Source organism: Cupressus sempervirens, chromosome 11 (assembly GCF_028749045.1).
Source record: "Cupressus sempervirens isolate cs-2001-9-10 chromosome 11, ASM2874904v1, whole genome shotgun sequence".
In the NCBI taxonomy this organism is placed as follows: domain Eukaryota; kingdom Viridiplantae; phylum Streptophyta; class Pinopsida; order Cupressales; family Cupressaceae; genus Cupressus; species Cupressus sempervirens.
This window is the reverse complement of record NC_143128.1, coordinates 640,848,424-640,861,439: the sequence shown is the minus strand read 5'-3', so window position 1 is coordinate 640,861,439 and position 13,016 is coordinate 640,848,424.

Here is a 13,016-nt window from a genome sequence, read left to right as displayed (position 1 = left end):
CATTTTTAAAATGTTTATAATTAAAGCCATTTATTTCTTATTGTAGGGGTGCGTCATCCTTGTCCTCAAAAAAAAAAAAGGAAGCCTCATGTCATAAGATCAAAACCACAAGAGTCAGAGGAGAATTTCAAAGATAGTCATGATGTGCTTATTAGCCTTTGTCTTCGACAAAAGCAAAAAAAGAAGAAGAAATGAATGTTAAAAACTTTGTTTGATGATGAATTTTTTGATAATTTTTTTTATGAATGTTGCTTACTAATGAATTTTTATGTCATGTTATTGAATATTGTTATGTAATTATACTGATTGATGTGTTAATGAATTATTGATGAATGTTTTATATGTATTAATGAATTATATGATGTGTTAATGAATGTTATGTGCATATAATAATTGATGTGTTCATGAGTTATTGATGAATGTTTATATGTATTAATTAATTGCATGTCATGTTAATGAATGTTATGTGATTATAATAATTCAATGATATATTTCTTAAATAAATGAATGATATATTTACTTATTTTTTAATGGGGAATTTTGAGTGATTATAGGAGGGGAGATGCCAAATGATTTTCCACATTCATGTGGTTGGCCTTGTTAATTATACAATATGAAAGGATTCTCGAAACCAAGTGAATCTCAAACTAAACCTATCAAAACTAAACACCAATATATGGTCCCATCATCGAGTGGCTAGAGAACTTCACCATAGTCACTAACGACTATCATTTCTTCCATGCTGATGTAGAAATGTCTAATTGAGTCCTTTTCTCATCACCAAACTCCACCTAACACTTTTCTCAACTTTATAATGAGGACCTTTACAACACCCAAAGATTGCCTTATTTTCTCAACATGGTTTCCTTGTCCTAAATTGCTTGAGCTTGCTCCATTCTTTTCAAGGTCTTGAAGTGAGTTCAATAAGGTCTAAACAAGTTGGTTTTGATCTAGAATGAACAATCAAATTGACCCCAAACTCCCTTTCGCTATCAATTTCTAAATTGGTTGGTTACTTAAAAAATAGCCAATCTCACTACCTAAAGATAATATCCTATTGTCAGATTGTATATAGGCAAAGGGATTTTAGGGGGAAGATGGCTTGGTGGATATGGCATGCATTTGATCATATGCTATGATTTTCATTAAGTTTGAGGAGAATAGTCTAAGGTAGTTCTAAATGAGAACATAAGAGCTTTCTATTTGGACTCCTAGTGAAGGATTAAAAATTTGATGTTTTATTAAAACCTAGTCTTTGGCCCTTCAATAGCATTCAATTCTTCCCAAATGCTTTACCAACTTGACACTCAAATAAACCTTTACTAAATCATCATAACACCTTCTAAATAGGATTAGATAGATCAAACCCATTTGCTGATTACAAAATATTTATGAACAAATTCCCAATGGAAGCTTCACCATTTCCATCACACAAACCCGAAGGGATATTTGTATCTCTAATTCACCATGCTCTCCATGAATTTAATTAGAACACCCAATCTCATAGACATTTAAACTCACTTCACTTCTACTCATGAAGCACCCAATGAAATTAGGTCCTTCAAATGAACTCTTAACTCCTATCCCATTCACTGATCACATTAACAATAAGGCCTATTATGGAATTCATGACAATGTTACTCCTCCCACCTAATGCTCAACCCTTGAATCAACTTGACAGCTCTCAATATGGATTTAGATTTTCTCCCTGCACCCTTTCAAACATGATGGACGAATGCACAAACTTTGTTGGAACCAAAGGCTCTTTCTTTTCACAATCTGATTTGAATGCCATATTGTGACTGTGGCATAATAGTGACACATGAAAGGATCCAAACCTTCCCAATGCAAACTTTAAACCAAATAAATAACCTCAATGCAATTCAAGGTGGTTTTTTCCCAACCATGCATATCTGACCTTTAGTGAATCAATATATTACTATGACTATCACTATCATGGTCAAGACAATATGATAATGTATTTTATACACAAGGACTCAAAATAACTTAAATTCCATTTCCATAAAATTTGAGGGTTCATCTCATTAAACTTCATGGAATAATTGGAGACCCAATCATAATGGTCACTTATAAAACTCTGCAATAATAATCATAGTTCATAAAATAGTTGGATAGATTAGGGGAAATGGCATCCTCAAAATACTTGAGATCATTTCCATGCTACTTAAATTAATCCTTTATATTTTCCACAAACTTAATTGAATCCTTTCAATATTTGGAGACTTCCATGATGTTTTGTCTCAACTATTTTCATATTGCAGAATAGATATGTGTCATTTTTCCACTTTTCTTTTGGTATCAACTATTACTTATCATTTAATATTTGCTCCTATAAATTATTTTTCCTAATGATCATCCCTGAGATTAAATTCCTTGACATATTAGTTTGTTTCATCTACTTTGGTTTGACCATATGATACTGTTAAATTTTTTATTTATAAAATTTTTTGTTTCTTCATTGCTAATCAAACACTCTTGAATGTTAATATCCCTTTTATAGTCCTTTTTTTTTCCTTCATCCATGCAATCTTTCTCCTATCTAATCATTCCTCTTTGACTTACTTAGGCCAACTACTTTCTTCCATATGTTGGGTTTTCTTTAGGAATTTCAATAGTTGGGTAATTATTGAATCTTCTAATGGGAAGGTACTTGTTTTTTCCAATAAGATCTCTTAAATAACTATTGTTTTAATTTTGAGCTTCGTGATGACGAGATTCTTAACTAAGAAACCCTTATTCCATATCTATGACCCAAAACTAAGTCTTGCAAGCCAAAATAGGGGTGCTGCTACACCATTCTCCCCCAAAAAGAAAGCATTTGTCATGGGACAATAGGGGTAAGTAGTTGGGGATTGATGCATCTCTTCTTGAAGTTAGTTTTAGGGCCCTTTACACATTGTTAAATCTACCATTTTGAATGTAACCATAATTTATGATGACTTTACATACCTTGTTGAGAATCTTGCAATTAATATTGATAATTTGTTTGTCTTCTATTTCTATTTCATAGATATTTAAAGTAATTGAAGCAACACTTAAACTCTTCATTCCATCTACATCAGATACTTTGTTTTCTATCTGTGAGTTGATCCTATTAGTGAACATATTCAAGAGAAATTGGTAATTAATATGTTGGATATCCTTTACTATTTATGTTTCAAAGAAAAATCAAAATAATATGCTTGAGTGGACCAAATTGATGGAGATAGTATTAGATGTTAACTGTGTCAATCTCTTGGTTTTAGGCAATGCAAAAGGAGGCCTTAGTTAAATATGAAATCTCAATTCATATGGATAGGAAATTAGGTGGAGCTAAAAAATGAAACATGCTTGTATTTTTTATATGGTTCATTAATGTAAACGTGGTGCATTTTTTCAACTCCACCTATTGTCCATGCATATTGAATGTTGTTGCATGTGCATTCTTGATTTAGAGTGGTTAAATCTTATTTTGGATGGGAGAGAGAGGAACCAAAGACATGGATGCTTAAGTGGCTATAGATAATGATTTGTCACTATATTTACATTGTAGTTCTATCATTGAGTTCCTTAGTTTGACTATTGCTACATTCTACATTTTTATGTTATTAAAAGTAAAATTTTTTTCCTTTGTTGAAATGTATCATGCCTTCATTTACTAAAATTGATCTTTGCTAATTGCAACCATATTGGTAACATGCTAATCTTAGTCTTCTTAAAGTTGTTATAACACTATAGGTCCTAATATGCATATAGCACACTCACCAATGCAACAAAATTGGAACATATCTTGAAAATTTTCAACATCTTTTCTAATGCTAATTGATCATGATTTTGTTGTATTTGGTTGTAGGGTACCAAGCAATAGAACTAAATGAGAAATTGAGGTTGTAGTGTAAAGAAAGCATCTCTCTATCATTTGAGGGTAATTCAAGGTAAGGACTTAATCTATTTATGGTTTGAGTCTAGAAGGAAAGTATCGATGACAATTTTTTTAAGATTCCTGCATAATGTTGTTTTGTTACATGTTTAGTGTTGAATGAGGGATGTCAATCGATGAACTTCTCCTTCTTATTCCAACTAGATAGAATGTTATTAAGGCTTCTCCAATTGTAGCAATATGTGAAGGATAATATTGCAATATAAAAATATCAAGCTAATACCCCCTTGAAAAGAGTTTGAATCCCATCTTATATCTTCTAAGGATGCGAAGAGATCCACACCTCCAAGCATAGATTGGTTGGTTATAAGTGGGTGTTACACACAATTTTTAAATAAGGATAAGTTCTCAACTATTTTTAAGTTACAACTTCTCACATCATCTATCCTTACTAATGTCACCATTCAAAACTCAACTCCTTAAACATCAAGAACTCAAACTTTGATCAGTCCATCAACTATTAATCATATTGCAAGGTCCAACTTCTGATCTCAATCATAGGTTTTGATCACACTCTCATAATGAGACATCATGTCCTTCCCTATGTCCACACCCTTGGGCTATTCAAACACACTATTTTCCATCCTTAATGCCCATTGAAAAATACCATCACTATCAACATGTAGACAATAATATGTAACTTTCTCTCCCTCCTAACCAACCCATATTATATCTTTTCATTTTTCCAATCCTTGGATCAACCCTTGAACCTTAGTTCCTTGACTCTCTTTAGGCCTAAGGATGTTACTTTTGATGTACCCATGAACTAATATCTGATACTAAACCGCAAATAGCATCCTTAACTTTGTCAAACCTATGAAAGACAACTAAACATGTGAAACATCACTCACCTATCAAACTAGAAAATGTATTCCCCCACTCTTAAATCAACAGGGAAACTTACTCCCTAGAGACTAACAATTTCCTTATGTTGGATCACCAAAAAAATAGGATTCTTAAACTCCTAATGCTGCTAGCATTACAGTCACCAATTACCTTGGATCACCAAACAAATAGGATTCTTATGAAAAAAAAAATAGAGCTTTTCTCAATGTTTTGATGACCATTAGTCAATCTATTGATGATCAGTATCGTCAATGACATGGAAACTTAATCAGAATCTCATAGGATTCCAGTGATGTTTTATCGAGGTTTTGATGAGGCCTATCATTGATGGCATGGAAATCTCATCGCTAACAATCTCCTAATCATTGAAGTTTCGAGAAGGCATGTCGCGCATGGAATGGAAAGCTTGCTGATACCAATCTTCTAATTATCAAAGTTTTCACTTTTCTTAGAAATGATCTTATGCTACCTTGTGACAAAGATTGAGATAATTTTTGATGGGGTTGTTTGTTGAATATAGACAGTGTTGGATTTCATCAAAATTATAGCTACATAATTTTTGACCATTGTTTATCGAAATATCAATCAACCCTCATCAAGAAATAGGTACAAATTTACTGGTGCCAGTAGTCTTCTTCTTAGAGAAGCTAACTGAAGCCAAAAAAAAGGTATTTTACCTATGATTTGGAACTCTATGTTATGGTTCAGTCACTCAAAAAATGGAGACATTACCTACTTCCAAAGGAGTTCATAGTGTATATGGATAACCATGCCTTAATTTTCTTGAATAGGCAAGATAAACTCAATCAAAAACACCTAAAGTGGGTTGAATATCTTCAAGCCTACACCTTCATTATCACACCTAAGAAGGGAACTCCAAATAAGGTAGTTGATGTACTTAGTAGGAAAATTTTGGCCATACAAGAAATTTAGTTACAAAGTGTGGGGTTGGATTATCTAAAAGGGTATGCTAAAGATAAATATTTTGTTGAAGAATATAAGGTTTGTTCTGATTTTCCTAATAATTTTGATGTGGATTATGTTGATTACATATGGTAGGAATGGCTACTCTTCAAAGTATCTCAATTATGCATTCCCCAAAGATCCATGATTTTGGAATTACAATAGGAAAGGTAAACTTCTTGGGGGGGGGGGGGGGGGGGGGGGGGGGGGTGAATCAACAGTTTAAACTTGGACTCACAAAACTTTTACCACACATCCATCTCATACATGAAATGAGTAAACTGAAATAAAATGTAAAGTACATATATCTAAATCATGTAAAACATATAAGAAATCACACACATATGACACTAGATATGCTTAGCCAAAAATCCTCCAAGTGAGAAGGTAAAATTGGGGTGGGGATGACACCCAAAAAATCTTCACTACTATAGTAATAAAGTGTATCCAATAAAAGTTGCAATGTTTTGATCATGAGATGTGATCTACCCTATGAAAGGTCTACCCTATTAAAGACTTACAAAGATTATTAGGTCTAACCTTGTTAGAGGATTTCAACACCCTGTTAGATGTGTGCCTTGTTGAAGGACTTTAACTCACAACTAAGTAAGCACCCTATTAAAGGATTTCATATAGCCTATTAAGATTACTCTATTAAGAGATTTTGACTGAAATCACCTGTTAAAATGTCTCAGCTTTGGTCCTATGGTTAGCACTTGATTGCTTGATAACAGATCACTTCTAAACAATGTCTTCTTGATCCTTCTTGATCAGGTGTCTCTTTATTTTATCCTTTTCTCTTTCCTCTTTCCTACTCTAACTGATTCTGCAATGTAGTTTCACTTCATAACTTCTAAGCCACCATGAATGCTCTATTTGCCCATGCAAACTTATCTATTCACACAACACATTACACACTCACTAAAGAGTTTAGGGTTTGTCCTCCTTATGAAGACTTAGGTGACTTAGGGTTAGGTATAAATCTATAGCTGAGATTCATTCATTTTTCCACTTAATCCTTCCCATTTTCTAATTGATTGCATGTAATTTCATAGGGAATCCAACTTGATATTTATCCTAATCTCCAAAATATCAAAATTCAATCTTAAGTCAGCTCAAAAATGGTTTACATAGTTTTTTTGTGCCTTTACAAAAAAATATGTCAAAACTATCTAACTCTGCATCTGAACTCCTTGATGCTTGGCATACACTAATCTTTATATTGTGAATCAGCACCTATATTTCTTGGCATCCACTATTCACTCGGCTCTTGTATTACTCAACATATACTATATACTTGGCACTTGAGTGACTCAGCACATGAATGGCTTGGCACTCACTATGACTTAGCATGGTCTAATATATACATGTTGTGCTTGGCATGTACTACTTGTTTGGCATGAACTAAGTAAATAGCTTAAGTGTGTTGACACTCACTTGTCAAAACCAATCTGAGATCAACAATATCCCCCTTTCACATGAGTGCCAAAAACACTCGTGTATACATTAACATTCTTAATCTCATGAGCATAACATATCTCAACTCATCTTATATACAAAACTTCAAAATCTCAAAATTTTGTAACAACTTATATACCTCAAAAGTTGATAATGCCCACTAAGTTAATATGTCTATTCTATAACCAAAATTCTATACTCCTACTAAGTAAATGTGTATTTTTTGATACACTTTGACTTCATGCTCTATTTTGTTGATATTCTTTGATTTGATACTTCTTATATTTTGATGCTTCTCCCTCTTTGTTTGCTCTCTTCCATTTCTCACTTTCTTATGTCTCCCCCATTCTCTCATTCTTCCCAAAATATTTCTCCCCCTTTTTGACACTTATGTCAAATGGGCTATATACTTATTTTATAGAAAATATTTATGGACATCCAATATTATCTTGAGAGCTACATCCTAGTTCTCACATGCTACATCCAATGACTTGATTTGGATTGCTAGCTTGGAAACAAGGTGAACTAGACCATCTAAGGTAGAAATATTTGGGTCTTTCTTCATTAAGGTTTCAGCATAGCCTAGATCCTTATGAAAAAATTCTATATGGGGAGTGAGAGTGGCCTAGATGCTAGTCAGTTTGGATCTGATGTTGGCCTCATCTGCTATCAATATAGCTAACTAACTCTAGGTTTGAAGCAATGTCAACAAGTGATTCTCACTCTAAGATGGATTCATTGGTAGTTTTGCACCTGATGCAATAATTTGGCTTTCCAAAATCAAAATGTGACTTCTGGTCTCTTGGGTGAAGGGTGATGGATTGCACAATTTAGTGTATAATGAGAATATGTTCTCAAGTACCTTCTTTGATGCAGAGCCACACCTTGGAAAGCTCAAGAGGAGAACTCACTCAACTGAGTTGCTTCAAGGGGCATCTACAACAGCAAGGATCGAACTCGAACCCAACTAAATGCAAATCTTCACATGCACACCAAGATCTTTAACCCGGAATGTCCTTCCAAATCAAATTGTTAAGGCTGGGACTCAAAGAAAATGTATTCCTGTCTTAGAAAATCGGGTGCAACTGAATCATAAATGCCATGCTTGAAACAACCATCTCAAAACCGTATATCTCTGCTGAAAAAACATCAAAAAAACACCATAGAAAACCGAAAATTTGCATAATGGAAATCATTTCATATTTGGCAGATGGAAACCGAAAAAATCTCAACGGTTTTTTTTTGAGAGTTTTGAGAAAAAAATGAGAACTTCAATGAGACTTGCACAAGAAAACCAAAATGCATTTCATACTAAAAACTAAACCATGCACCAAGAAAATCAGAAGAAAAGTTCTATTCTCTCCAAAATTCGATCTTCCAAAGCTGAAGAGACACACGAAAAAATTGCAACTTTTCTATTTTTCTCAAACTCGAATGAATCTCTTACATGGCCGAATAGCTTATTTAAAACTGACTCTCCTTTTCTAATAAAAGGATGAGATACATTTTTTTTGTCTTCTATCCAAGAAAAGGATAAGAAACCAAAAACTGCCTACTACCTATTATTGGAATCTGACAATCATGCAGTAGGCCACATGTTTTTTTTTTCCGTCTTCTATCCAAAAAAAGGATAAGAATCCGAAACTTCCTGCTACCTATTATTGGAATCTGACAATCATTAAAACTATTCTAATTTAAAGAATCTACACCCAGTCCTAGGTGGCTATATCTGGAGAGCTCATCAAACTCCTACTCTAGGTATGCCACCACATGTCAGACGTTTATTGAAACCATTAAATTTAAAATACACACACAAACCATAAACATTTCTTATTCTATTTTCTGTTCTGCTACTGCAGCATACTCCCCTGTAGAAAGAATCTCAAGTCCACTTGAGATGAGGTGTTGTAGTGATAAACCGTGCTTGTTGCTTTGTTCCTCATCCATATGAATATCTTTTGTTGCAGAGATGTTCTTCCATATTACTGGATACTGAATATATTGTCTCCTTGGAGCCTTTTTAGAACTACCTGCAAAAATAAATGTTAGAAAAGAAAAACCTTCCTTCATCTTTAGTTTAAGCTTATATTCATCTTCTAGTTGCAATCCTGCATTTTCTTGTCTTTGACTCCCTTGGATTTGTCTTTCCTTCATCTTAATCTTTGGTTTGTCTCTATTTCGTAACATAAAAACTATTTGCTGCTGATCATTCATTTCCAGTAACAACTTTATTCCATGTAAGATTTTTACTACTACATACATTTGTGATTCCACCAAATACACTTTCCAATTAAATTGCTCTTTGTTGTCCTCACAAACATACCACATCTCCGTACATAGAGAATATGCAAAAAATTGATCCCATTCGTAACCCATAACCAGCTTTTCTATAGTCTCTTCTTTTGGAACCAAATTAGATTTCTCAATATGAGTTTCTTCAACCTTGTCATAAACACAACCAGAATTTGTTACCTTCTCATAAACCCATTCAATCTCAGCTTCTGTTTCCATAACCTCATTAGATATCTCCTCTTTAAAAACTTCATCATTCTGAGTCTCTATACTACCACCATTCCTTTTCCATTCTCTCATGATGGCTACAAAATCTTCCCATAAATCAGATTCTTCTTTAGAATTTGTTGTTACACATTCTTTAGCTTTATCTACATGCCATTCCTCTTGACATTTCACCACACTATGTGATTTTAGGGCTTCATCATTTGCCTCCAAACTTTCTTTCATATGAGTACTTTCCAGCATTGTACTCTTCTCTGTTTTCAAAGGACACATTATTGTTCCAACCATAACTTTATCACACTGAAATCCCATAGGACTTTCCTCTTTATTCTCTTCACGTTTCCTTCTCAAACTTTGTATTTCCTCTTCTATCTTGTTTACCTCTTCTCTTTTTTTTCTCATTTCTTTTTCCTCTCTTTTCTTCTTTTCTATCACTTCCACCTTTGAGTTTGAAGACTCCATCTCTGAATTTTCTTCCCCAGTCTAATTTTCAGCATCCTTCTGTAATTTATCTTTCAGTACAGGAACCAGTGTAAATAGTGGATACGTCTTCGCTTTTACCTCTTTCAAGAATTCTTTCTTACCCATCATCATAACTTTGGCTTCTACAGCTTTTGATTCTTCTTGACTTGGCTCAACTAAAGGTATCAGTTCAATGACCTTGCCATTCTTTGTAATGGTATATGTATTCTTCACTCCATCATGATGTGCCTTGAGATCATATTGCCAGGGTCTATCGAAAAGTAAATGGCATGCATCCATATTAACAATATCAAACAATAATCTACCCTTATAGGCTCCAATCTGAAATTCCACCCAAGCTTGCTCTTCCACTATAGTATGATGTCCTTTATTTAACCAAGATATTTTTTAAGGATACGGGTGTTGTATTCTTGGTAGCTTTAACTTTTCCACCATTTCAAGAGACACAAAATTTTCTGTAGAACCAGAGTCTACTAGTACCTTACAAACTTTTCCCCCAGATTTACAAGTAGTTCTAAAAATGGACTTCCTTTGTGGTGGTTCTTCTTTGATAGGCATTTTTAACAGTGTTCTTCTCATCATAAGTGCTTCCCCCTTTTCTGGATGACCATAACCGTCTAAATCTTCTTGTGTCAGATGTATTTTTCCTTCACCATGAGTACTAGAGCTTGCTTTTTCTAGACATTTGTGTGCCATATGACCTTCCTGATTACAGTTGTAGCATCTTATTGGTCCATTCGTCCTTCCTAGTGATCTTCCTCTGAAATTTGGCCTTCTACCTGTGAAACTTTCTCTTAAATTATCAAACTTATTAACTTCATTATGCATCTCCGGTTGTGGCTGAAAATTTGAACTCCTTCTTGGAAATATACCTCTTCCTCTAAATGGTTTTCTTCCTCTGCCTCTATTATTATTTTCTTGTCTCCTTTTGATTTTCTCTTCCACCTTCAAAGCCAGCTGATAGCATTTAGCTACCGTGTTAGGACTTAGCAACTGCAACTCTTCTTGTATGTTCATCCTCAAACCATTTAGGTATCTTGCTACCTTGATACTCTCGAGTTCTACAAATTTTGACCTTAGACTTAACCTCTGAAATTCTTCTGTGTAAGTACAGACATCCATATCCCTTTTTCTGAGATTTTGCCTTTTCTAATGCAACTGTACCTCATAGTCTTTAGGAAGATACGTCTCTCTTATCATTGACACCATCTTCTTCCACGAATAGATCTTCCTCTTATCTTCCTTTACCCTTTCTTCTTGCACAAAATTCCACCATGTAAGGGCTGCTCCCTTCATTCTGGACTTGGCCAATTTAACTTCCTGCGACTCTGAAACTTTCTCACATTCAAAATGATTCTCTAAGGCTTCAATCCATTCCAACACTAATTCAGCGTCCATCTTTCCTGTAAACATAGGTAGATCAATGGGTTTTCCTCCCAAAGCCTTTAAAGCTTTAAAAAATGGCCTCTCGTTCTCAGCTATTCTATCTTCTTCACTATCGGGTACGTCTTCTTCTTCTTCCATTCCTTCTTTCATTTCTTTCTTTTCAACTACACTCTGCATATATTCCAACTTACTAGCTAGTTCTGCCACTATCCCCTTCAACTCTCTATTCTTGTTCTGGAGAAGTTCTTCTTGCTCTTCGACCTTCTTCACTAACTCTGCATTGGTCACCATCTTGCTTGACCCTATTGAAGAATCTTGATCAGGGGCGTTCAACATATAACTTCACAACCTGCAACTCTCAAGCTCTGATACCAAAAATGATGTAGAGCCACACCTTGGAAAGCTCAGGAGGAGAACTCACTCAACTGAGTTGCTTCAAGGGGCATCTACAATAGCAAGGATCAAACTCGAACCCAACTAAATGAAAATCTTCACATGCACACCAAGATCTTTAACCCGGAATGTCCTTCCAAATCAAATTGTTAAGGTTGAGACTCAAAGAAAATGTATTCCTATCTTAGAAAATTGGGTACAACTGAATCATAAATTCCATGCTTGAAACAGCCATCTCAAAACCATATATCTCTGCTGAAAAAACATCTAAAAAACACCATAGAAAACCAAAACTTTGCATAATGGAAATCATTTCATATTTGGCAGATGGAAACCGAAAAAATCTCAGTGGTTTTTTTTTTGAGAGTTTTGAGAAAAAAATGAGAACTTCAATGAGACTTGCACAAGAAAACCAAAACACATTTCATACTAAAAACTAAACCATGCACTAGGAAAATCAGAAGAAAGGTCCTATTCTCTCCAAAATTTGATCTTCCAAAGCTGAAGAGACACACGAAAAAATTGCAACTTTTCTATTTTTCTCAAACTCGAATGAATCTCTTACATGGCCGAATAGCTTATTTAAAAATGGCTCTCCTTTTCTAATAAAAGGATGAGATACATTTTTTTCGTCTTCTATCCAAGAAAAGGATAAGAAACCGAAAACCGCCTACTACCTATTATTGGAATCTGACAATCATGCAGTAGGCCACATGTTTTTTTTTTCCATCTTCTGTCCAAAAAAAGGATAAGAATCTGAAACTGCCTACTACCTATTATTGGAATCTGACAATCATTAAAACTATTCTAATTTAAAGAATCTATACCCGGTCCTAGGTGGCTATATCTGGAGAGCTCATCGAACTACTACTCTAGGTATGCCACCACATGTCAGACATTTATTGAAACCATTAAATTTAAAATACACACACAAAACATAAACATTTCTTATTCTATTTTCCGTTCTGCTACTGCAGCATTCTTCACATCCTCGACCTTAGTTGCCAATGCAACTTGTGTCAGTGCTATG